Raw genomic sequence first — 22699 nt, 5'->3', positions numbered from 1 at the left:
CTTCTCTCCTCTTGTCTTTCATCTGTGATAGAGTCCTAGTCTAGAACCTAGGCTGGCTTTGAACTCACAGTAGTCCTTCCTCACTCCCCTGAGGGTTGGAATCACCAGTGGGAGGCACCACACCTATACAATTGTTTGTGTTCCTCTGTTTGATCCCCAGGACCATCATGGTGGAAGGAACAAATGGATTCCTGCGTCTTACCCTATGACCTCTACATACACATCACACACACACACACACCCTCACACATACACCCTCACACATACACCCTCACACATACACCCTCACACATACACACACACACACCCTCATATACACTCACACATACACACTCACATACACACACCCTCACCACCACCTCACTCTCACACACACACACTAACACACATACATACACACACACATACACCCACACACACACCACACACACACACCCTCACATATACACAGTCTCACACATACATACATACACAACCTCAGACACACCCTCACACATATACCCTTATACCCTCATAGACACATACCCTTTTACCCTCACACACACATACCCTTATACTCTCTCTCTCTCTCTCTCTCTCTCTCTCTCTCACACACACACACACACACACACACACTCATATACACATACACACATACTCATGTACACACACCCTCTCACACACCCTCATACACACATATACACATACTCACACACACCCTCTCACACACACACACACACACCCTCACACGCTCTCACACACATACTCATACACACACCCTCACCTACCCCCCCCACCACGCTGAAAACATTTCTGTGTCCTTTCGGAAAACCCGGTTTCTCTCACTTTCCAGTCTTCCATGTCATCAAGGTTTGCTTTATGTTTTTCTTTTGCTTGCCTTGGGCTTCTATTTTGGCTGATTTTGTTGTAGGATTTTTATGTAGCCCAGGCTAGTCTCAAATGAGCTATGGAGATGATGAGATATGAACTCTGACCTTGAACTTCAGATCCTCCTACCTCTGTCACCTAAATTCTGAGATAACAGCCCTGTACCACCATGTCCAATTTGTATTACAGTGGGGATAAACCCCTAGTGGCTCTGTGCACGCTAAGGAGGACTAAGTGAACTTCATCCTCAGCCCTCTCCCCTGCTCTTCCTGCTTCTCCTCCCCTCTCCCCGCCCTAAGTGTATGCCAGGACATCAGGCACCTACACCGGCCAGGCTTCTGGTTTTTGTTTTTGTTTTTTAAGATTTATTTAGTTTATGTATATGAGTCCACTGTAGCTGTCTTCATGCACACCAGAAGAGGGCATCAGATCCCATTACAGATGGCTGGGGGGCTGGAGAGATGGCTCAGTGGTTAAGAGCACCGACTGCTCTTCCAGAGGTCCTGAGTTCAAATCCCAGCAACCACATGGTGGCTCACAACCATCTGTAATGAGATCTGATGCCCTCTTCTGGTGTGTCTGAAGGCAGCTATAGTGTACTTACACATAAAATAAATAAATAAATATTACAGATGGCTGGGAATTGAACTCAGGACCTGTGGAAGAGCAGAAGCTTCTGTTTTCTTCCTGAGCTATTCAGTGTTGCAGATCTGCCCCGCCCCCACCCCAACTCTGTTTTTGTTGTATCATACATTTGAATAAACCATATTTTCATTGTTCAAAATGTTCAGGTTTCTCTTGAAACTTCTTTGACTTATGTGACATTTAGAAAAATGTTGGTTTCGGTTTGTTTCTGGTTTTGTTGTTTCTTTTGATTTTGCAGTTTTAAGATGGTATGATCTTGGACTTTGTGAACTTAAAAAAAAAAAATCCTATCTCTGCTGGTAAGTATTTGGGACTAACAGCATGGATCACCGTTTTAGAAATAGAGTGTGCAACTGTCAAATATTTACAGGTTTCCCGGCTATGTTTCTGCTGTTCCTGGTTTAATTTCACTCAACTCCAAGAACCTGTGTCCCTTTGCTTCCAGATTGGGTCTTGCTAATAGCTGAAGCTGGCTTCGAACTCACGTCGCGCGAGTGCTGTGATGCGAGAGGCCTGTTCTGTTTTTAAGCTTGTTAAAGTGTGGTTTTCAGTCTGCAATGTAACCTCAGTCAATATTTTATCTGAATTTGAGAATAATGTTCACCCATACTTGTCGGATGAGTGTTCTTCAAACGTCAACAGATCCGGGTGACTAATGACACGGGCTAGGTTCCACTTGGCCTGTGCATTTTCTGTCTGATAGGTCAATTACTGTCAGGTGAGTGCCGGAGTTTCCAGCGCTAATGGATTGATCTTTTTGTGTTTTCGTTAAATGGTTTTCTGTTCTCTGGGATATTTTGACTCCCTGCTGTTCAACTTGATCATATTAATGAGTTAGGTCTTTTTGGATAATAGACTTCAATTGTTTTGTGTCTGTCTCCTCTTCGCCCCTGGTTGTTTTCCTTGCACCAGCTGGCCCTGTGGCTGGAAGCTTGGAGTTTGCTCCCTTTGAGTCCTATCCCTGAAGTCTCCCATCTTCTGGGAGGCAGACGGACATCTTCAGGCTCTGAGGCTGATTTACAAACAAGAGTTGGTGGATCCACAGAACAACAGCCAGGAACTAACAAGAGTCTAGTCGGAAACAATGCCCTCCTTCAGTTTAGTCACAAATCGCGCAAAACCGCTGTTAGCTATTTTTCAAAACTCTTGATGCTTGGCAATACCGCTTTGCACTTTGGTCATAGCATCAAATACCTTTTTATTTTGCCTTGTTGGGTAGTTTTCAACAGAGTTTTGCTTTGCACCAACATCTCGCAGTGACCCAACACCTCCTGCAGTTCTGGCAAACTCTGGGTGAGCTTGGAGTCTCCGGGAGCTGGAGCTGAGGTCAGAGAAGCCCGGGACAGCCACGAAGCCGTAGGTCCTCGCGCCTAACCACCACAGTTAAGGATTCTGATACGTTACCAAACCGCCAGCCACCCTGAAAGAAATTGCAATTTGAACTTCTACCAGAAATCAGAAACAGTAAGGGGAACCTGAAAGCCACACCCAAATTACCTGCTACCCTCCAGGGTGCTAAGCAGTCAAGGGTTTGGGGGAAGGGAGCGTGGCTCCTCCCACCTAAGCACTCACTAGGAATCTCTTATTTTCCGAACAGCCTTCGCTGCCTGCAGGGGTGACTGAGACCCTGAAGTCCAGAGCTTTGCTGAGTGTCCACTTGGGAGAGTAAACCTCCAATGGTCTGCCAGTGCAGTGAGCATTTCAACCGGAATCATTGTAAATCACTTACAGTGAGTCCCTGTAGTCGTCCTTGGGTATCCAGGTTTTCCAGGAGCTGTCTGTCTTGCTCTTGAGACAGAGCTCACAGCTAAGGACAAGCTGGCTGGCCACCAAAGCCTAGGGACTGTCTCCTGCCTTTGCCTCGCCAGCACTGGGGTTACATGTGTGTGCTATCAGGCCCGATTTTTATGTGTGTTCTGGGGATCAAACTTGAGTTTTCTATTTACTGACTGAACTCTCTCCCTATCCTGCTGATCAGAGCTTTAAGAACTCAGCAGATGAAGGAGTCACACGTACATCTTGCTGACTTAATCTCTCTCTCAATTTCATAAATATATTTAAATTGTGTGTATAAATGTGTATGAGTGTGTGTATAAGTGATTATATGAGTAAATTGTGTGAATATGTGTATATGTGAGTGTATGAATGTATATGTGTGTTATAAGTATGTGTATATAACTGTGTATATGTGTGAGTGAATGAATGTATGTGTGTATGTATGTAACTGTATATGTGTATATATGAGTGTGTATGAATGAGTGTATAGATAAGAGTTTGTGTGTGTCTGTGTCTGTTTTCTTAAGCCTAAGCCATATCTCCAGGCTTTCTCTGCAGTAGCTTGTTGTGTAGTCCAGACTGGTCTCGAAGTCAAGGTGATCCTCCTGCCTCAGCCTCCACAGGATTACAGAATGAGGCACAAGTCCTGCCCACTCATTTGGGTTTTCTCATGTTTGCTAAGAAGCTAACAGATATCAGATTCTTGCTTCCAAACTTTGTGCTGCTGTTTCTCCTTGCAGGGCCCACTTATTGTGAGTTTGACCTTTAAAATTAATCTCTGCTCTTCTGATAGTGAGGTTTGAATTGGCAAGAGGAGGTAAATGTCCGCATTCATTCTCTGATGACTAATGGGAAACATCTCCATCCTCTTAGCACATTTAATTCACTATTTAATCTGGTGTCCTGGCACCCTTAGGCAACACTCAGTTCTGATGAATTGAAGGTAAAAGGGCATCGGCCCTGGCCTCACATACTCAGATGAGCAGTGGCACACACCTTTAATCCCAACAGAGGCAGAGAAATCTCTGTGGGTTCAAGGCTAGCTTGGCCTACAGAGAGAGTTCTAGGACAAGTTAAGAGAGTTAAGGCCAGTTCTCCAGCCCTGCTTGTGTGTGTTTCCCTACAGGCATGTACATATATGTGAAAGCCAAATGTTCATATTTGGTATTTTGTGTAACTCCCCTCCACCCTAGCTTTGAAGATTGGGCTATCTCACGAAACTTGCCTTTTGGCTAGGCCAAGGTCCTCCTGCCTCAGCCTCCTGTGGTTATATCTAGCTTTTTACAGGGTGTTAGGGACCCAGCCTCAGGTCCTGACTACTGAAACAAGCCTAAAACCCAGCCTTTGGTTTTGTTCATTTCTGAGACAAGGTCTTGCCATGTAGCCGAGGCTGGTCTATGGCTCCTCAGTGTGTAGCCAAAAAGACTGACCTTAATGTCATGATTCTCTTGCCTTTTTAAGTACTAGCTTTAGTATCTTTTTTTTTTTTTTCAGTTAAATTTTTGGGTCTTTCTTTTCTCTCCTCCCCCCTCCTCTTTCCCCCTTCCTCCTCCCCCTCCCCCTTCTCTTCCTCCTCTTCTTCCTCTTCCTCCTCTTCCTCCCCCTCCCCTCCTCCTCTTCCTTCTCCCCTCCTCCTCTTCCTCTTCCCCTCCTCCTCCTCCTCCTCTTCCTCCTCTTCCTCCTCTTCCTCCTCCTCTTCTTCCTCTTCTTCCTCTTCCTCCTCCTCCTCCTCCCCCCTCCTCCTCTTTCTCCTCCTCCCCTCCTCCTCCTCCTCCTCCTCCTCCTCCTCCTCCTCCTCCTCTTCTTCTTCTTCTTCTTCTTCTTCTTCTTCTTCTTCTTCTTCTTCTTCTTCTTCTTCTTCTTCTTCTTTGACAAGGTTTCTCTATGTAGCCTTGGCTGTCCTGGAACTCACTCTGTAGACCAGCCTTGAACTCAGAGATCTACCTGCTTCTGTCTCCTGAGTGCTGGGATTAAAGGGATATGCTATCATGCCTGGCTCTTAAATATTTTTTTTAAGTCAGAGTTTTGAGATGAAAGCTCAGGAAAGCCTTGGACTCAAGCAATCTTCTGGATTAGCTGGGATTAGCTGTGTGTACCACAGTGCCCTGCTAGGTACAGTTTGCCTCAAATAATGGTTTGTACCTCAATGTAACAAAAACTCTACTAACCCCAAATAACTGTTTCTCTCAGGTTCCCTAGTGACAAACTGTTTTCAAGCTAAAAGAAACCCAATGGGGATTTGTTTGTTTAAATACTGAACATGTTATGGGTTCTGTCTGTGCTAATGTTCCCAGTCACGGCTTGATGAAGGTCATCTGATTATGTTGTTATGATTTGAATGCTCTCCTCTTCACCCACCCCATACCTACCTACTCATATCTCTCTGTCACAAACTTTGACTCATACAAATGACAGCCAAGTGCACACTTGAGAGGTAGAGGGAGGAGGCTCAGGAGTTCCAGGGTAGTTTGAGCTACAAAGCGAGTCTCAGACCAGACTTGGTTACACAAGGCTCTGTTTCAAAAATAAGTTATTTGGCCGAGTCACACCTTTAATCTCCATACTAGGAGGCAGAGGCAGGTGAATTCAAAGCCAGCCTGGCTTACATAGTGAGTTCCAGGATAGCCTGGGCTACATAACAAGATACCGCCTCAAAAACAAAACCAAAACAAAACAAAACAAAAACCCCAGCAACAACAAAATAATATTAGCTGGCAATATTTAAGCAGCCATCTGGATAAGTGTCACTTAGTAGTTCTTTCAGGAAGTTTTTCTTATAAAGATATATTTATTTATTTTATGTATATGAGTACACTGTAAATTCAGACACACCAGAAGAGGGCATCAGATCCCATTACAGATGGTTGTGAGCCACCATGTGGTTGCTGGGGATTGAACCCAGAACCTCTGGAAGAGCAGTCAGTGCTCTTAACTGCTGAGCCATTTCTCCAGCCCCCCCCCCTTTTTAAAAAATATTTTTCTTTTTATTTATTTAGTGTATATGAGTACACTGTAGCTGTCTTAGACACAGATCAGAGCTCATTACAGATGGTTGTAAGCAACCATGTGGTTGCTGGGATTTGAACTCAGGACCTCTGGAAGAGCAGTCAGTGCTTTTAACCGCTGAGCCATCTCTCCAGCGGAAGTTTTTTTTTTTTTTTTGGTTCTTTTTTTTCGGAGCTGGGGACCGAACCCAGGGCCTTGCGCTTCCTAAGCAATCGCTCTACCACTGAGCTAAATCCCCAACCCCTGGAAGTTTTTTTTATAATGTCTCTCTGATAACATAAATAAAAACTATGGAAGGAAATGTATCTGAAATTTTATACTCATAGAACATTTCACTGGTCCCAGTTTCAAAGTAGGGAAATCCGTGTGTTTGATGGGCTCCCAAAATATACTGTGCATTTGATTCCTAAAAGAATCTGTATTCAGGATGGATGCTCAGTCTTTTCCTCCTAGACCCCTCCCCAAATATCGTTGACTTGGGGAGCCTTTGACGGTCTCAGCCAGAGCAGAGAAATACATTGACTAATTCGCACAACAGCCTTGAGATTGACAACCTGGGAATTGCTTTACCCATTGGCCTTCCAGGCCTTGGATGCTCGACAGTATCAGAAAGAGAAGACAAGGAGCCCAGAGATGAGGTTGAGGGTGTGGGGGACAAGGCATTTTGTGGACTCGCTGGTGCTTAATGCTAACTAGCAAAGAGAAGTAATGGGTAGCCAGTGCTTTAGATGATGGCTCTCCCAGAATGCAGAAAGCTGAGAGACAGCCTGGCCCAAGGGGTGGAGGCCATCTCCATTCCCCAGAGAGTTCCGGGGAAAGGGGGCCTTGGCCTTCAGATGCTCAGAGTGGAAGGGTAGAGAGCTCAGAGCTACTCAGAACATGTAGAAGAGTCCTTTAGCAGATCTTCCTGCTTCCCCCGCCCACCTCAATCCTGGCCAGGCAAATGGCTAGGGACTCCGGCCTGGAGAAAGACCCAAACTCTGAATTCCTTGTGGCTTGCTCCTTTCTTGCTCTCTCCTGCTGGGTTACTTTACAGAATCTCCTCTCTTTCCCACAGAAGCGGATGGATCAAGTGCTTGAAAGCTGAGCCCAGCAGGTGAGGGAAAACAAGAGCGTGGGCAGGATGCTTAGCCTGGAGATGCTCACTCCTCAAGGCCATGAAGATTCAGACTGAAGGATTCCTGAGATACCGCGGTGAGGCAGCTTGGAGCTTGCCCTGCCGGGGCCATCAAACGTCTGCCAACAAAAAGCCCACCTGGACCTTGGAAAACTGTGTCCTCTCTATGCAAAATGCAGTGAGCGCCTGACTTCTCCAGGAGTGAGCATCTTTACTTCGAGGTTGTCTTCAAAGTCATTCAGATTCTTTTTGGAGCCCTTGAAGCTGCAATTTCTTCCTGTGCTGTGGAACCTGAACTTGCTAAAGACGCTAGGGTTGGTCTCCTCGTGGTCTTGGCCAGTTCACAGACAATGAGGTTAATAGCCAGGTCCTTAGGCAGAACCTTGAGCCAGTACAGGTCCATGTTTCCCAATGGGGATGGATTTCCTTTCGGACATACCGAGTGGAAAGCAGTTTATCTGGAGCTCCGTCACCTGTGCTGTCTGGGTGGAGGGAGAGACCACAGGGAAGGCTGTAGCTGTGCCGGGCAGGTAGACCCCTAGGCTATTATGCTCCACGGAACAGCCCAGAGCCTGCCATCCTGCATGGACGTCCTTTTTTAGTCAAGGCTGCCTGGGAATTATTACTGTAACGCGTGTTTGGGGGAAGGGTGGTTTTGGGAGACGATGGGAGGGGGTAGGCGTCTTATTCCTATGGGGTGGGTTGGAACTGGTAGGAGCTTCTGCTACAGCCCTCTGCTGTATCTCCTTGTCCTCAGGATCCACGTTGTTCCTCGGAGGATTCTAAGTGAAGCAATGATAGGTCAATGAAAGGGCGGGCTGCTGAAAACACGCCCCTTGAGGTTCTCCGATGGCCTAAGCCATACCCTATGGTACCGGAAGGGTGCGCTGTTGTCGGTGGGATCATCTGAAGGCCATCCCTTTCGAGCAGCTAGCTCAGAGTTAAACAGAACTAGGGAGAAGACATAGGAGGCCGTTGTCTTATTGGATTTCCTGCCCGTTAGGAAGTCCTGTCTGTAACCTTGAAGACAGGATGTGACCCCCACATAAGTTCCTAACTTTGATGACCCACATTATTAATGGGCCCATCACAGTGCTGTCCAAAGCTGGTCTCTCACTGGGACTGAGAATGAATGAGTTGCTCTTTGAAAGTATTCTTCTCACCATAGCCACACAGGACAAATGTTGTCTCTCCCGCTCAGCACCTCTCTGTCATTACCCTGAATCTCTGTAGGTCGAAAGGCGGGAATCCACTTGCCGACGCATGTTAAGCCCCAGACTTCTGTGTGTCTCCACGAGGAGAATGTCAGGCTGCCCCAGAAAGTGTTCTGCTTGTTGTAAAAGACGGAATTTGCTGTTGAAGTCACAGTTTGCAATCTTGATGTTCACGCCAGCCTCTGAGGGTTTGTCTGCCTTGAAGGACAATGCGCTTCTGATAGTAGCTCCCACTATTAGACAGTACTGTTGGAATTTGCTTCAGGCCTCTGTTTTCTCTCCCACTGCCACGAGGCACCAGGTACCCAAATACCTCTCTTCCACTAGCAAGTTTCATTTTGTCTTTTTTTTTTTTTTGGAGCTGAGGACCGAACCCAGGGCCTTGTGCTTGCTAGGCAAGCGCCCTACCACTGAGCTAAATCCCCAACCCCCACTAGCAGGATTCACAACAAGGCTGTTTTTCCAATGTATCACTTGGAATATTCCACTCTGTTGGGATTATCGGACTCTTCACGTAGCCTTACCTCACAGGATGTTCTCTGGATGGCAGAGACATGCTTCCAAGCCGGGTTATCTTTGTTGAGGATCCTTCAGAAGCATAACTGCCTGTGTGGGTCTCCCTCGAGCAGATATGGCTAAGGGACCGTGCAGTTTGTCAGCCCTCCTGCTGGGCCTCAGTCATGGTCCGGGGTCGGGGTGGGGTCAGCTTCAGTTTGAGAAAGGTGTACACTTGTTTCAAGTTAACCTCAAGTGGAAGTTCACCTGATGAATTTAACTTTATGATGGATGTAGAACACACTGCTGGACAAAAAAAATTAAATAATTTTCAAAGGAAAAAGTGATTAAAAGAAAAAAGCGAAAGTTTAAAAGATTAAAACTAGGGAGAGCTGTAAGGAGAAATAAACCAGACCCAGCCAGGACTCGTAGGTGTTTGGGATTGTAAAACGACGGCTTCATATAAGGTCACTTACAAGGCAAGGCTGAGAATAGAATTGTCAAATAGCCCCTTTGCTTTAAGAAAATTATACAGGGTCCCAAAGAGCTTTTGTTTTTATGTGGGTTCTGATTACCAATACTTACTTATTAGAAATAACCTATAAGATTCTTCAATGGCCTTCTCATTTCTAGTCTGCACAGGCCTCACACGGTGTTTGGCTTTTTCAGAGCTGTATTAGAGCAACCTCGATTAATGGTTTCAGAGCGATGCCTTGATTTAACCGGCATCGGGACAAACAACAACACAGCAAGTTACTTTAGGACTAAGCACAGAGGAGATGGTTTCCGTCTGCCCGGGGTTTTTCTAGAGTAGGTTCTCTCTTTCGAAGAACTTTGGAACCTCCTGGGTCGGTCTCAGCATTTTTAAATGAAGCTGGGTGCCAAGGAAGCAAACTCTGTAGACTCAGCCACTCGGGAGGCTGAGGCAGGAGGATCGCTGGAATCTGGGATGCTCCTGGCTCGTCTAGGCCACATAGTTTAAGACCTTGTGTCTTAAAAAAAAAAAAAAGTAACTCGAGTCAGAAGACATGGCATCTGTGAATTGAGAACCCTATCTTCCACCCCACCCCCACGCCCTACCCCCACCCCCGCTTTTTTGACTCGACAGTGTGTTTTATCCCTGTCTCTCACTCAAGGTGGGACAGCGCATCCAAGTCCTGACTCGTTGTCAGGGCCGGCAGGTACTTTCCCCATCCCTTTTATTGAAGTTTAATACTGACGCCGGTAAGTACCAAGTGTCAGTGCATAGTCTGGTGACTCTTCACCAGTTGGACTCACCTAATTTAACTCGCACATGCGTCCAGTGTGGCACTATAACGTGGTGTCCCAAGATCCTTCTTCCCAGCCTCTTTTTCTGCAGTGGGCTCTCTTGTCTCACAGCACTTGGTTAGTTTAACCCGTTTTTTAACATTAGGTATGTAGAGTCACAAATTGAATATTTTGTATCTTTTCTTTTTTGTCGGTGAGGCCTATATGTCGTTTATTATTCTAAATGTCAATTGTGTGCCCATGCATCTGTTTATTGGCCATTTAAAGTCATTCTCAGTTTCTGAATGTTAATCACAGTTCTAAACACTCTTATGCATACTTGGGGGGTGGGGGCAACCATAAAAAAGGCATCCTTGTTGGAGATGTTCATTTAGGAGAGAAAATGGCGGCATGTGGGTTATGACTATTTTAGTTTCAGTACAAAAGGAAGTGGCTTGGGCCGATGGCCACAGCCATCTGTATGTATCCTGGGTCTGGTCTGATGTTTGGTGTTGCCTGAGTTTAAGGCCTTCGCCTTTCTGCGGGGCTGACGTAGTGCTTAACCTTGCAACTTGCATTTCTTGGTGCCCAGTGGCCTTGAACAGTTGCTCAGGGGCCGTTCTCTCTTTGGAGAAGCACCAGTTCATATCGAGCACTTATATCTCAGCCAAGTGGCTTTCCTTTTTTATGTGCATTTCTGTCCGGAGCAGGAGACACAGCACAGTGTGGCCGCCCGCAGTTGTCTTCAGCTGAGCCAGGGAGCGTTTGGTATGTGTAGCCATGCTCCATTCGGGTGAAAGGAGGAATCATTTTAGCCCAGACAGGCCTTGAACTTGCAACTCTCCTGCCTCAGCCTCCCAAGCAGCTGAGACCACCATTTCTGTGAGATGAAGTCAGACTGTTGACAGTATTGGTCAATATGAACCAAAGCTGGAGCTTATTAAGAAAAAGACATTAATATAGATGCCAGTATGGACATTAAGAGAGAGGGAAAGAGAAAGGTGGAAGAAGAGGACAGTAACATACTCCCTGAATGGGTGGAGACTTCTAAAGAAAGAGTCACTGGGACTGTCTTAACAGTGCCACCTCTCTCTCTCTCTCTCTCTCTCTCTCTCTCTCTCTCTCTCTCACACACACACACACACACACACACACACACACACACCTTGGTGGCCTCCAAAGTTGCACTGTTGAAAGAATTTAAAAGATCCAGTGGAAATGTTTTGGTATAGTTAGAGTTATTATCTAAGGAGTTGACTTTGAAATTGGGTTTTCAAGGTGGTTTATAATGCCGTCAACATAAAACATAACTCAAATGGAACAAGAGATAGCTTATTCTGAGCCAGACATGAGTGGCTAGGTCTCGGGAACAGGGACCCAGGTTGCTTGAAACCACACGCTCCAATGTGAAAATGGTTGTGTTAAGGTTTATGAAAGTCAAGTCATGAAGCAAGGCATTTTTTTTTCAAATCTACTGGTAGGAATGTCCAGTAGTAGGTGGGTATAGAAAGGCAGGGTGACCTCTGCTATAGGCTTCAGATGCTGTCATGGATATTTTGGCCTTGAGATTGGTGGAAACTAGTGGTCTGCTAAGGTCCCAAAGTCCGGAGGTTTGGCCTGACAGCCACAAGGTTCCGGAATAGATACCAGTGTATGTCTGTGAGGAAAGTCAAGAGAGCCAAGGATAGTTTGACTCTGGATCTTCCACATTTAACTTTGGACAGTCACAAAACTCTTCACCAACCAGTCAGCTCTGAGAAGCCTTTGAGAAGGTGTGGGCTTTGTTTTGTTTTTTTCTGGGAACATTACTTCACAGAGCACTACACAGTTTTGCCAGCTGATAAACCGTCAGTCAAATTGGGCACAGCGGCACACATCAGGTGGAGGCAGGAGGAGCAGGAGTTTCAGGATGTCCTCGGCTACATATCATGTTGGAGGCTATCCTACTCTTTATGAAACCTCGTCTCAACTAAATGAGAGTCAGAGGAATCCTTACTATACGCTGGTGACAAGGAGGTCAAGGTGTTATGTGGTTCCTAATCTTGTTTGTGAAACTTGCAGACGACGGGGCGAGGGGCTCCCTTTCCTCCTCGCGTCCTCCATTAATTTCCCCGTTGACATTTCTAGCCTGCTTCTGTCGGCTGTGAATGCTTCACTGGCTATGGTCCTGTGTACATTTCCTCCGTTCTCTGAATTCTGATGTTAATCTTCAATCTGCTAGCTCACCCCTAGTGAACCAACTTCTTGTCACTTGAATACGACAGGTACTTTCCCATCCTGAATTCTGTACTGGCTCCTTTTACTGCTGGGGACAGCCCTTCTCAGACGTCCACATCGTTCTTCCCCTAACTTTTGGCTCCCAGATCTAGCTATATGTCCTCACAAGACTCGTAGCACACCTCATGTACTCTGTCCATCCCTTCTTTTTCAATTAAAAAAAAGTGTTTTGGAGACAGGATCTTACTCTGTAACTAAGGCTGGCCTCAGACTTCCATACTCCTCCTACAGCCTACTGCATGCTGGGATTATAGGTGTGAGTCCCCATGGCCAACTCTACCACTGTATTTTGAGACAGGGTCTCCTGTAGCACAGGCTGGCCCTGAAATCCTGATCCTTCTGCTGCCTTTACAGCGACAACGTGGTGTGGGTACGTGTCATTGTGTCTCCCATAACTCTGTACTAGGAAATATCCAACTTTGCATGATTACTGTAAGAATTAGAATATGGGTCTGTTTTACTCCCTCTCTCCATATACTCAGTATAGCTGCTATTTTTATCTGCTGTCTTCATCTTTCCTTTTTTTTTTTTTTTGATAATGCATCTCCTCCTCCTCCTCTTACTCCCTTAACATGAGGCCAAACTACAAAGACCAAGCCATCCTTAAATCCTAATCTTTCTGCTCCACCTTTCTCAAATGCTGTGAGTAGGGGCATGATCTACCTCATCCCGCCTTAATGACTTCTTATTCCCTCAGTCCTGGTGTTTATGCTGATGGTGACTCCTGCATGGTAGGCTCCTAGACCAGGTGACATCAGCCAACCTTAATGAGGTGGGGTTGGGGCTGAGTCTAGATGGACTCAGACTATCATTCAGATACTAAGTCTTAAGCCAAACAAAACAAAACGCCCTCTGAAGGCTGACGCTCAAGTAATGGCCTCTAGTTGACAATACTTATGGTCATTATCTCTGTTGGGAGGGCATGCTGTTCCGAGCACGAGAAAAGCGCCACATCTGGATGCTCGCTCGCACAGTCAGTCTTGTGGTTGTTGCTTTGGTTAATTTTGACCTGTATACTTGCCCTGAAATAAAAGGCTACTGCCCAAAACAGCTTCCCAAAGGCTCTGTGATTACTTAGAGTGCATTATGGACCCCCTAAGGTGTTTCTAGAAACCCCTTTAAATTGGTAATTGGGTCAGAAGTGAGGGCAGTTCCGAAGTGGGGATACATCACTCATTGGTGCAGTGCTCTCTTAGAGGCTCTGAGTTCAGTCCTCTGTACTGAAGAAACAAGGCAAACCTGGCTCTTACATAATGAGAGCAGTCACATGATATTGCTCCCTAGCTTTATATAATTATAATCATTTCCCTTTAACTGTCTTACAAATGACAGACTTAGTCTAGAAGACTCTACTCTCTAAACCTGGCTATCCCCAGATAGTATAGAGACAAGCAAGACTTGTGTCCCTGATACTGGGGACGTGACTAAGTGATAGAGCACCTGTCTAGCAAATACACGGCTCTGAGTTTAATCCTCTGCTCTGGAAAAGCAAAAAGCCCCAGGCTCCCCAAGTCTACAATTTCCACTGTGTTCCTTATAGGAGAGAAAAAGGGAAACACGGACAAGTCTTTGATCCCTGAACAGCAATGATATGTCACCAGAGGCAAAAGCTGTAGAACTTAAAAAGGATGAACCCAACTTCCCAAGGCCTGTTCAATCCATAAACACAAAACAGCTAAAAGAAGTAAACTCCTATCCCTTGTTACCAGCTAAACAAAGACTGGGGAGTGTGAGACAAGCTTGGGCTCTCAGGGCCACACACTAGTGACCTCAGAGCCGTCCCTGGTGAGGGGGTTGGGAGACAGGGTGGGGGGCACACAGAGCATTTGTGGAGAATGGCAAAGGAGGAAAAGAAAAGGTAGTGTCAAGAGATCCATCCCTGCAGGATGGAAATTTGTAAATGGTTAAGAAATGAAAGAATAGGGAGGCAAGGAGAGAGTGAGTAGCACGCTTACCATGCAACTATGAGGACCCAACTTTGAATCCCCATCACTACATAAAAAGCTGGGTGCAGCGGTAGCTGCTGTGATGTTAGTGCTGGGAGGTGGAGACAAGATTGGTGTGCTGCAGGATGGGGGCAGCTTGCTAGCCAACCAGTCTGCCTGAACCAATGAGCTCCAGGCTCATTGAGACCGTGCCTCAAAAATAAAGGTCAAACACCAGCAAGATGGCTTAGTTGTTAAAGGACTTGGCACACAAGCTTGATGACCTGAGTTAAATCCTGAAGCGCACTTACAAGTGGAAGGAGGGAACAGATTCCATGAAACTGTCCTCAGCTATACACAGCTGCATGGTACATGGACAACCACACACATCATACACATACAGTTAGAAGTTAAAGGGGTTGGGGATTTAGCTCAGTGGTAGAGCGCTTACCTAGGAAGCGCAAGGCCCTGGGTTCGGTCCCCAGCTCCGAAAAAAAGAACCAAAAAAAAAAAAAAATAAAATAAAATAAAAAGAAGTTAATAGGGTTGGGGATTTAGCTCAGGGGTAGAGCGCTTGCCTAGCAAGCGCAAGGCCCTGGGTTCGGTCCCCAGCTCCGAAAAAAAAAAAAAAGAAAAAAAGTTAATAAAGACAGTTGATGCTAACCTCTGGCCTCCACACGTGTACACACACACATTATGTGATCACACATGTACACACATGCACATGCATAGCCCTATACACACACAATTATAAGTTTTAAAACAATAGTTTGTTTAAAAAGGCATCAAAACAGAGACTGCATATGGTTGAAGATGAAAACCCTTAAAGCAACACCCTAAGAAATTGGTTGGATTGATAGGAGACAGCCCGATGGGTTCCCCCAAAAAGGACTCTAAACAATTTACCTTTTCGCCTCAGTTTGGAAGAAATTGGGAAGTGTAAACTAATGATCGGATATTGGTTCCTTTTCAATTACTATAATAAAGGCCCATGACCAGGGCAACTTTCAGAAGGGTTTACTTGGATTTATGGTTCCAGAGGGACAAAAAGAAGCCACTACCATCAAGGCGGGAAGCATGGCCGCAGGGCATCTTGGTGGCTAAGAGCAGAGTGAATTTGTAGTGGCTAAAGTGGCAGGAATATTTAAGCTCTTAAGCCCCCTCCTCCCCGCTCCCCTGACATATTTCCTCCAGTAAGGCCACTCTTCCTAAATCTAAATCTCCCCGGTGGCACCATCAGTTGGAGATGAAGTGTTCAAGTGCACAAGACTATTTCACCATCACAATGAAAAACTTACCGCCAACAGGAGTGTAGGAGGTGGCTCTGATGCTTTGATTGGTAATCTGCATTGGAACGCTAAAGGTCCTGGTCTCCAATTGGTTCTTCATCGATCAATAAAAACACCAGCAGCCAATGACTGAGTGGAACAGGCGGGACTTCCAGGTTCCCGCAGGCAGACTAGGAGATGTAGGAAGAGGAAAGAGGATGCACCAAACTTTGGAGGGGTGAGATGGCTATTGGGTGCTTCCCTGACTGGGCCTGTGACAGCAGGCAGACACAACTAAGCCAAGGGTAGATTTAGGGTGCCGAGCAAGGAGAAGGTAACTGGGCAACTAAGTTGAGGGAAGATTTAGAGTGTTGAGCAAGGAGCAAAGGGAAGGGCACGCTAGCCATGGGAGTCTTAGAAGAGCCCAGCCACAGAGCTGTAAGAGCTGTAAGGCAGGTTAAAAGTGAGCTTGTGTGTGTGTGTGTGTGTGTGTGTGTGTGTGTGTGTGTGTGTGTGTGTGTGTGTGTGCATCTGTGTGTGTTCTTTAATCCTCGGATCCAAGGGAACCAGGGCAGTGGCTGGTAGTGTGGTCTGCCCCGAGCTTAAACCCGGGTAGTAGAAACTGCACGCAACACAGGAGTGGTGAGCTTTTGCCTCTTCAAGATGAAGAATGGCAACAGCTGGACATGGTGGCATACACTTGTAATCCAGCATTTGGGGGACTGAGGCAGGAGGATCGCCACAAGTTCAAAGCCAGCCTGGGCTACATAGGAAGACACTGCCTTATAAAAACAAATGAAAAAAAAAAATGAAAACAAGGCCATCGAGGTGGTTCATTGGCCAAAGACACCTGCTGCCAAGCCTAAAGATCCGAGTTTGATCCCTGAGACCCACGGGACAGAAGGAGAAAACCAACTCCCACTAGCTTCCTTCTGACTCCCACACACAGGTGCCCCCAGGCGCGCGCGCACGCGCGCGCGCGCGCGCGCGCGCACACACACACACACACACACACACTAACATTAACAATAATTTAAAAGGATGTAAGAGGGCCTGTGCCTCTGATCCCCAGCAAGACTATGTATGCATAATGGTAAAATGGCTCCAAATACATTTCTAGGACTCCTTGGTTTGTAACTCCCCACACACTATGCTTCTGCATGTAAAGCCCTAAGAATAGATGCAATTCAATCGGGAGAGTGTAGAAATGAAAGGGTGATAGATAGAGAAGGGTAAGTTTTTGGATGAAAAGTGCTGGTTTGAACAGGACTCACATGGACTAGACATGTGTAACAGTCTGATGTGTAGCAGTATTAGTTATACCTATGTGAATAGTGACCACTTCCCCCACATGATATCATCTATCAGAAAGCATAGGAATCTATACTTATGTCCATACTGATTGGACAGGCCACCCTCTGAGTCACAAGGTGACAACAAAACTGTTCTAAGCCGGGCCGTGGTAGCACAAGCCTTTAATCCCAGGACTCTGGAGGCAGAGGGAATTGGATCTCTTGAGTTCAAGGCTAGCCTGATCTACAGAGTGAGTTCCAGGACATCCAACACCACACAGAGAAACCTGTTGCAAAAACAAGCAAACAAACAAACAAAAAAAAAAAAACCCCAAAAAACAAAAAACCAAAATCAAGCCAAAACATCTGAGAGGACTGAGTTAGTCAGAGTCAGGCTGACTCCATCAGAGACTGAAAACTGGCAGTTTGGGAGGCTAGGGCTAAGTTTCTGTTTCCCAGAAATGAGAACCCAGATCCAGGAGCCCTGTGGTCAGCCAAGCACAGCCTTGAGCAGCCAACCTGTGGACACCTGGTCATTTGACCTGGCCTGAGAGATAGGTAGCTAGAATGAGTAAGCAAATGCCCTGGAAAATCTCCAGAGCCTAACCAAGTGAGAATCAGTCAGACCCCTAGAGATAAAACTAACCAATCAAGGTAAAGGGCACGCGGCATCTCCTGGAATTCCCCTAACTGACAATAAAAGCTGGGCCTGCTAGTCCACCAGGGGACTCCACTCCCACATGTGGGAAATCCACCTGAATAAACACTCTTCGCTTCTGTGTACTTTTTGAGTCTGAGGTATCTTTCCTCAGCAGTGCTTGGCCCCTAACACAGCAACACAATGCTATTCCGTCTCCTCCTGGACAGACGTTTCAGACGCTCTGGGGAAGATTGCTTAAGGAAGATATCGCACATCGTTGGCAAGTCAGGCTGATGCCAGCATGCCCTGGATGCTATAGATGGTTTCTTCCATGAATGGACACCCTAAATCAGTGTTTTGCATGCTAAGTTGTAGCTGTCAATGCCCCCCTCCAAATATTATAAAGTGATCAGAACAGAAAATAGGGGATCATAAGACAAGTGAGTCATTGTAGACCAAGGAGGTTATCGGGTCCCATGGTGACAGGCTGTTGATGCAAACAGTGATAGAGCCCACCAAGACGGAAAACAGCAGAAGTGGGATTTATTGAATACAGTGCTTTTCAGCTGCGGTGGGCAGGACGGCATTGAGAAACTGTCAATTGAGGAGGCATTAGAGGGAGCTGCTGTTACACGGCAGATTTCCTATGTGGTTCAGCAGGCAGAGTTTCAATGTCATGGTGCCTAGGAATACATGCGGCTGGGGCCGATTGTTAACTGCAACATGGTTGTTGTGAGGCAGTGATGGCCACTCCCTAAGTTTGAAAGGACTGGACACAGCCACCTAAATAAAACTGGAATCCACACAAGGAACAGATTTTGTAGCACCGGATATCCAGCAACAGACAAGAGACGTCAGGCACCCATTTACAGAGAATTGGGAGCAGAGATAAAGAGGGCCTGAATTCCATGTCTTCATGACTGTGTCTTCCTCAACCCGAGAGGAAGAGAGGCCTTTGACAGATCTTTTCCTCTGCTTTCCTAGTGGTTTGGTGGGGAGACGACACAGCTTTCTGGTCTCAGTGGGAGAATGCTTATACGACTACATCATCCCCCTGGCGGGGTGATGGTACAGTGAAGGACTTCCACTGACGAGGAAGGTGGGAGAGATGACTTCTAAGCACAAAATGAACTCTATAGCTTGACTTTGTTTTATTTGAAGTCGGGTCTCATGCTGTAGATCGGGGTGGCTTCAGGCTCAGAGATCGACCTGCCTCTGCCTTCCAGGTGCCGGGATTAAAGGTGATTAAAGCCACTGGGTCTGTCTGTAGCTTTGTCTTTACATCTTCAGGCCTCCACCTTCTTATCTGGAAATCAAGGGGTTGGAGGAAAAGACCTCTATGTCCCAATGCTATAAATATGCTTGGGCTAGGCCTATGATCTCACTGGGAACGTTGAGCACCAACTCTTGGCACACTGGCTGTGAGAGCTGCCATGAAAAGCAGGCCCAGGAGACACGGTGGTGACCCACATTCTCATTCGGTGAACATTATGATATAAATGAGTCATTCTGAAGTATAGCTTCGGCATGTAGTTAAATAATGATTCATTCTCAGACTTAAGACATTTTGAATGATGGCCCCTAATGGAATAATATTATGAATTGCAAATTGGAACATGAAATTAAATATGAGATTTCATTTTTTTCTGTCTTTAGCTTTTTTTTTCGAAAGCAAAGCTTCTGAACCCCTCATATTGCTGTCTGTGTGTGTGTGTGTGTGTGTGTGTGTGTGTGTGTGTGTGTGTGTGTGTGATCAATAAATCAATCCTTTTAGAGAGTAGAAGGAGAAACAACTGTGTTGTGGGATTTTTCTCACATACCCAGACCTGATCCTCTGTAGATATTTTAGTCAATTGAATTTGTGGCAACGAAAATATCATAGACTTTGTGGACTCTGAGAAAGAGGGAGCTGAAATTAGGGTTCAGTATTTGATGAGGACCCACTTCTTCTTTGCACTAGCCTCTGTCCCCCTATGTCCTTGGCACAGAGCAGAGTCACAAAGCCACAAAGCCAGAAGCCCATCACATTGAGAGTTAGGGTTTCAACATAAGAATTTGGGGAGCACAGGTCGGGTGGCACATGTTTTTAATCCCAGCACTTGGGACGCAAAGGCAGGCAGATCTCTGTGAGTTCACCACCAGCCTAGTCTACATAGTGAGTTCCAGTACAGCCAGGGCTATGTAGAAAGACCTCATCTCAAGAAGAAGAGGAGCAGGAGGAGCAGGAGGAGCAGGGGGAGGGAGAGAAGCAGGGGGAGGAGGAGGAGGAGGAGCAGGAGGAGCAGGTGGAGGGAGAGAAGCAGGGGGAGGAGGATCAGGAAGAGCAAGAGGAGCAGCAGGAACAAGAAGAACGGGAGGGGGGGGACAAGAGGAACAGGGGGAACAGGAGGAAGCAGAAAACCATGGTGACTTGGCACTGTCGTTCCTAAGAGCTTCCCTAAGACGTGCTTCTGAACCTGCCAGTCTCTCCAGTTCTGGACACAGTGGTTCACACCAGAGCCTCGTTTCTCTGCCCAGATGTGTAAAGAGAAGGGTGGTCTCACATTTGCTATGTAGTCAAGGATGACCTTGAACACGCATCCTTCAGCCACCCCCTCCCCAAGTGCTGGGGTTAATCAGGTTCATCCCCCGACCCTCGATGTTCTGGTTTGCTCAGCTTTTTCCACACAGTTATGATGGATTGCTGATTTTCAAAACTTTTTATACGCGAGACCAGAATTCTTCACTTAGCTTTTAACTAATTTTATCTTTGAGTGTGTGTGTGTTTGCAAGGGCACACACCTGAGTGTCGGAAGGAGGTCAGAAGGAGGAATCGGGTTCCGGAGAGCTGAAGTTACAGGTATTTGTGAGCCAGCTCCCACAAGTGATTGGATTCTAACCCCAGTCCTCTTGAGTAAGCAGCGAATGTGTTTACTGAGCCTCCTCCACCCAGTTTTTAAGCTCTGATTTCCTTAGAATAGAAAACCCAGCCACTTCAGGGCTCTGAAGATAAAGCAGAAGTAAATCACAAAATAAGTGGCGTTTACTCAAAGAGAAGTCTGACGGTTGGGGTGAGACCAGTGTGCATCTGCGGCCTTCCTTGAGCATCCTGCCACTGTACTTGGCTTGACAGTGTTCACCCTTCTGCTGGGACAAGACGAGAAAGCCAACTTGGTGGCAAGAGGGAGCGAGTGATTTGGAATGGAGTGGAGAGTCTGGGCTTGCTAGCACAGACTGTAAAAGCAGCAAACTAAGTAGAAAACGAAGGTAGAAACCCATAGCTGTGCTGGCCCCAGGCTGTGGCTCCGGAGGGAAGGGGAATACTCCGCTAGAAACTAAACAGGAAGATAATGGTGGTCTAGATACTCTCCGCGCGTGTTTCTGCCTGAAAAGGAAATGAGTGCTTGTGCAGGAGGCCTGGGGCTGGCTCAGAGGAGTGTAAAAGCCACGGCTAACCTGACAGCTGCCTGAACTGTGAGAGCCGTGCCCACCTATGCAGTCAGCAGCGAGTAAAAGTTTTGTTTGAACACAAGCCCTGCCCAGATCAATGGCTAACCACCATGCTAAGACAAAACCGTGTTCTTCGGAAGGCAGGCTAAACATAAAATAACCCAAGGGTTGGTACCACACATTTGTAATCCAAGCACTCAAGAGACTGAGGCAGGAGGATTGCTGCCAGTTCCAGGCCAGCTTAGGTTATATAACAAAACTCGAAATAGCTGCCTCCCAGCTGTCCTGGTCTAGGGAGTTTCTAGGCTATCGGGGAGGTACAAGGCCATCAAAAGTGACTCCTTAGTACAAAAGCTGTACAAGTTATCACTCGTGATGGGGTAGGACTTTTTGGTGATTCAGCTGGGTTTTTTTTAAGTTACTCCATGTTCTATCAGAAGCCCCAGTATTCCTACAGGGAGATGGCAGGCAGAGATAGAAGCTTCAGGGCTAACTAGCCTGATATATGTAGCAGCAGCAGCAGCAGCAACAACAACAAGACTGCCTGAAACAAGGTGAGGACACACACACACACACACACACACACACACACACACACACACAACCCCTGTTGACCTCTGACCTCCACACCATACCACACTACACCACACATCCACCATATCATACTCACATCTGAACTTACACACATAAACAAGCAGCCCATAGCCAGGTGGTGGTGGTTCACACCTTTGATCCCAGCACTCTGAAGGCAGAGGAAAGCAGGTCTTTGTGAGTTCGAGGCCAGCCTAGTCCTCAGAGTAAGCTCCAGGACAGCTAGGCTCCACAAAGAAACACTATCTCAAAAAAAAAAAAACACATATTCACATAACATATACACATGCATACATACCATATGCATGTGCATATATACCTACATGCATGCACATGGTAGAGAATAAGTACCCTTGCTTTGCTGTGATTTAAATAAAATTCTTTCTGTTTTCCCCACTGGTTTAATGCTAGCTACAGGTTTGCTGTATTTTTTATTCACAACATGGGAGTGAGATGGGCAAGAAAGTGATACTCTGAAAAAGAGAAGAAGAAAATCAAGACTCAAACACCACAATGGAAAACATCACAGGTGGACCCCACTGAGCAGGAGACAGAGCATCAGGGATAGAGGACAAAGTCGAGGAAACGCTGTATCCAAATAGTAGTAAAGAAGGCCAGCACGATCACTTCTAAGAACTCGAGGACTGATCAAAAGAACAAACAGGTCAGAGTACGGGTCGTATCATTAAACACTCATGGCCCGAGACAAGGTGCTGTGAATTTAAGGACAACCTGGGACAGGTTGTAAGTTCCTGGCCATCTTGTGCTGTAGAGTAAGATCCTGTTGAGAGAGGGGAGTGTGGCAGGCTAAGAATTAGCAAGGCAGATGTAGGAGCCAAGATGAAACCAAAAGTCTAACCCACCTAGTACATCGTCTAGGACCAGAGAGAACTTACTTTAAAAATAAAA

The 22699-nt window shown here is 46.4% G+C and overlaps 1 long non-coding RNA gene across 1 annotated transcript; it reads left to right on the top strand.

The window, feature by feature from the left end:
• The first annotated feature begins 1435 nt into the window (after window positions 1-1435).
• Window positions 1436-13687, top strand: LOC102549247 (uncharacterized). Its single transcript, NR_185100.1, is given in 3 exon segments — window positions 1436-2976; window positions 3110-3242; window positions 7352-13687. It is a non-coding gene; the product is annotated as an uncharacterized LOC102549247 (long non-coding RNA).
• Window positions 13688-22699: the final 9012 nt, after the last annotated feature.

Source organism: Rattus norvegicus, chromosome 1 (genome assembly GCF_036323735.1).
Source record: "Rattus norvegicus strain BN/NHsdMcwi chromosome 1, GRCr8, whole genome shotgun sequence".
NCBI classification, from domain to species: domain Eukaryota; kingdom Metazoa; phylum Chordata; class Mammalia; order Rodentia; family Muridae; genus Rattus; species Rattus norvegicus.
The sequence above is the reverse complement of the archived record's forward strand: the minus strand, read 5'-3'. Positions and strand labels throughout refer to the sequence as shown.